Source organism: Aspergillus eucalypticola, assembly GCF_003184535.1.
Source record: "Aspergillus eucalypticola CBS 122712 chromosome Unknown BO83scaffold_3, whole genome shotgun sequence".
Classification (NCBI taxonomy): Eukaryota; Fungi; Ascomycota; class Eurotiomycetes; order Eurotiales; family Aspergillaceae; genus Aspergillus; species Aspergillus eucalypticola.
Genome location: NW_020290277.1, coordinates 851,241 through 855,108, shown reverse-complemented (window position 1 = coordinate 855,108; position 3,868 = coordinate 851,241). Strand labels below are relative to the sequence as shown.

Here is a 3,868-nt window from a genome sequence, read left to right as displayed (position 1 = left end):
TCCGTCTCCTCATAAACTAGCAATAAGTCACCTGCCTGGATAAATGTGGTCAATAGATCCACCACGCTGGCATGGAACGGCTTCATAAGACAATGTTATATATTCCCGAAGCTTACGGATTCCCGCTTAATAGGTACCATTTGCTTTGGGCTAATATCATGATATTCCAACCATGTATTCCTAGGTTCGTCGCTATATCCAAATTGGATGCGCGATGCCCGCAGTGAGGCGCTTGTGAACGAGAGAAGACTATTAACCATCAGGCTGCTCAAAAGGCATGCTGATGCTTTTAGTAGACAGCGGAAGCCGTGGAGGTTTGAAACATGGCCCCAGTCTCTGTACTTTGTTAGATATCTTCCCTCCATAGGCCAAAGTCATAGCTGTACTTCATTGTTTTCCTTTATAAATGAGGTGAAAGATACACTCTGCGAAGTCGTAAGCGATAGTATATTGTGACCTGGGTCCGGGTAAAGGGTACTGCGATAGTGACAGGCTTATTTATGGCGAGGCCATATACCGATGCGAGGACGGCGAAGGTGAGGAAAGTCCTGATAGCCATGTTAGTTGGGATACCGAACCCTCAGAGAAATGCTCTCATCTTTACTGCAGATGAGCAGGACTAAATATACTTCAGTTCCACTGCCAGCCAGGAATATGACACCGAAGGTGCGGGGATATGAAAATACTCCATTTTAGGTTGCGACGTCCTGCGCGTTTGGAAGCAGAAAGTTAGTAGTGCAGCTCCTGGACTGCCTCACTGTTTGCCCAAGATAATGTTCAAGGGAAGGACACATACACTGTGGCACGCACCGCACGCCAGGGAGCGAATTAGAAGTCCGTTCGGTTGTGGCTTTGGCACGTCGACTTCTTGCAGTGCCCAGGATGCTCCAGGGCCGTCTAGAGCAACTGCTCTGCATCTAGCAGGGATGGATTTGGGGAATGGACATGGTGGCTGTTCTGCCTTGGTTGTTCCGCTTTGACGGGGCAAAAGTAAATGGACAGTTGAATACAATGCGTCTGAACACTGATGGGCTAACAGAAAAATTGATGTTCACTCAACTCTGAACTTTACTCACGACATTTCTTGTCTTTATGTAGCTGTTTGCTATACATTGGCTGGGTCTATGACATCAATGTTGGGCATGCGGCGCATGCGGCCCGCATGGGCCGAGGGGACAAGGATGCCAGGGAAAGATCTATATCCTGCCTTGGCTGAAGTATCCATAGCTGCATATGAAATCATCCGATTATTGTGCATGGCGTGTGGTATGTGGGATTATCGTTCACATCCTTGGCTCTACTACAACATCAATGTTGTCTGCGGATGTAGGGAAGAAGGTGACTAGCTCATCATTGCAACTGGATAAATTAGTTTCTACCCTTCTGGAAGAGCCTACCCGGCCAGCAGCGCGCCCAGCGGTCAGAAAGCGCTTATCTTTGATATTGGAGACCCCAATTCTTTCCAGGCTTCCAGCCGGGTAAACTCTCAATAAGAACTACGATGTCCACAACAGGACCGACTTTTACATGACTCCTTGGCCACCTACATTATGCAGCGACCGATAAAGGCGCCTTTGACTATATCTAGATACTCTCTTGTCTCCAAGAACAACCCTTACCACTGTTGCAGCGGTTGTCTCTATCATACCGCCAGAACAATATCGGCATATACCTCTCCATTGATCCCCAATGTGTGACATGGTCGCTCAACTTCTGAAGCAATGGATGATAATCGGCATTACTGGACAGTAATAACTTTGCGCCTAGTTTTAAAATGACAATATGAAAGGGGATAGGACATATGTCTCCTTTCAGAGCGCAAAATTCTGTGCCAATTACCCATGTGTGTTGGGGCCTACTCTCATTTTGCTACGACAAGGCTGTCAGCTCGCCCACGGTGCGGCGTCGGATACAAATTTCTGTGTTATTCCGATAGCCTCCTCGACACGATCCGGGCGCAAAAGCTCCCATTCGGATATAATATTTGTAAGGTTGCATTCTAGAACGAGGTGACCTATAGATTCTGAGTGGTAGATGCAATATCCCGAACTAGGTTTGTGGTCTTAAAAAGACATACAGATATACCGCACGTCTGACGCCATCTACCAAGGCGAAATCTTAGTATGTAGCTTTCAAAGGACTAGTTTGCTGCTCGGGTAATTCTAGCTTTGGATTGATTATCCGATTCTTATTTTGTTCGGGCGGCTTCTCCTAGCACCGAGTCAGCGCTTATAATACCCTTGCTGCAGTTTGGATTGCACTCGTCCGTACCGGGTTCCCTACCTTATTTGCCGCTGCTTTTGTAGGTTAAGAACTCTAGCAATTTAATAAGAAGTGGACCAATTGGCCTAGTGGTTATGGCGTCTGTCTTACATAAGCAACATAAATGTGAACACAGAAGGTCGCAGGTTCGATCCCTGCATTGGTCAATCCTTTTTTGCCATTCCAGAGACATCTTTGTCCTCGTCCTTCTTATAAGGACTATTAGAGGACGGCAAGGCGTGGTAATCATGGCCCTGCAACAACGGCCGCTCGCTCTTTATATATTCTGTATGGTATCATCAAGCTTTTTGAGAGCATAAATCAGAAGACGTTGCCCTCATCATTGGATACCTTCCATTCTGTCATACTCGCTGCGGTCCAAGAATACATCTAGTGTGACAACCTGAAGAATATGCTGGCTCACCCGGTTAAATAACTAGAAGTCTGTGTCTTTCACGAAAAATTATAAGTCTAGAAGAAAGAGAGGAAAACTATCTACTCCCCTGGGATCGAGCATCTCTATATATCTTTGGGACTCAATACCTGTGCGGTAGATTCCTCCTATTTCTGTTAATTCCCTCGCTAACTTTCTTTCTAGTGATCCGGCTCTTCCCATGGGCCTCTAGGCCTGTCCCGTTTTACCTCCTAGTAAGTTCTGTTTCTTGATCTATCTCTGCGGAAGTTGCCATGAGCAATGCTTGGATACTGGTAGGTCACGTGATACGGCATGGGATGACCCGGGTCTCCCATTAAGTAGATTGTGGCCAGAGGTGCTTCATGATTCAGAGAAAATTATCCAATTCCAGAGAATCGACCGATTCGATGCCGTACATTACCGCTGTCTATAACACGACTGCGTTGTGGCAAGATACCTCGTACAGCGTCAACGCTTGGTACAGCTATGGCGCTCTGAAGCACATCATTGAGGGTCTGCCTGATGGAATGCTGCGTCGTAGTGGCCCCTTCTTTGGACGCATTCTCTTTACCATCCAGCAAATTACCAGTGGCTATATCTGGCCCCCCACCCTGTCCTGCACTCCCACCTCGAGGTGGCCGTGTATCCAGATCTGGCCGGAGCGCGTGGAGAAGGACTTCTATGGCTTGAGATAGTTCACGTTCGTCACATCATTCTGAAGTGTTCGGAACTATCATTGACGGTTGTAGTTGTCTGAAAATGATAACATGACATTACGTAGGCATGATAGCGCGCTGTAAAAATCGGGCAGTCGGTGGGGCTTGAGTTAGACGATCCTTCAATCAACATACTATGTTTTTGCTAGATGTGTGAAGCTGTGTTTTAGCTTAGGAGTATGTACTATGCTCTTAGTCCGATCAAAAATTCGTTCTCAAATTATCGGAAAAGTAATTCAGGTTATGATAATCATCAAGGTAGACATAGTTCGCGTCTACGTGAATAATCTGGATAAAATAATGGAGTGGGTATAGTACACAAGAGGAAATAAATCTGAAAGACAAATATGCTGAGTAAGTGGTTCGTAATTGTCAAAAGGCCACTCAAAATTATATAGAGTACCCTTGATTCGGGTTCTTCCTTAATCTGATTGAGATTGAGTTTAATCGCATCAGAATAGCCACACGCCAAGCC

The 3,868-nt window shown here is 46.1% G+C and overlaps 1 non-coding gene across 1 annotated transcript; it reads left to right on the top strand.

Annotated features, from left to right (window-relative positions):
* The first annotated feature begins 2,337 nt into the window (after window positions 1-2,337).
* Window positions 2,338-2,429, top strand: BO83DRAFT_t62. The gene has a single exon. It is a non-coding gene; the product is annotated as a tRNA-Val (tRNA).
* Window positions 2,430-3,868: the final 1,439 nt, after the last annotated feature.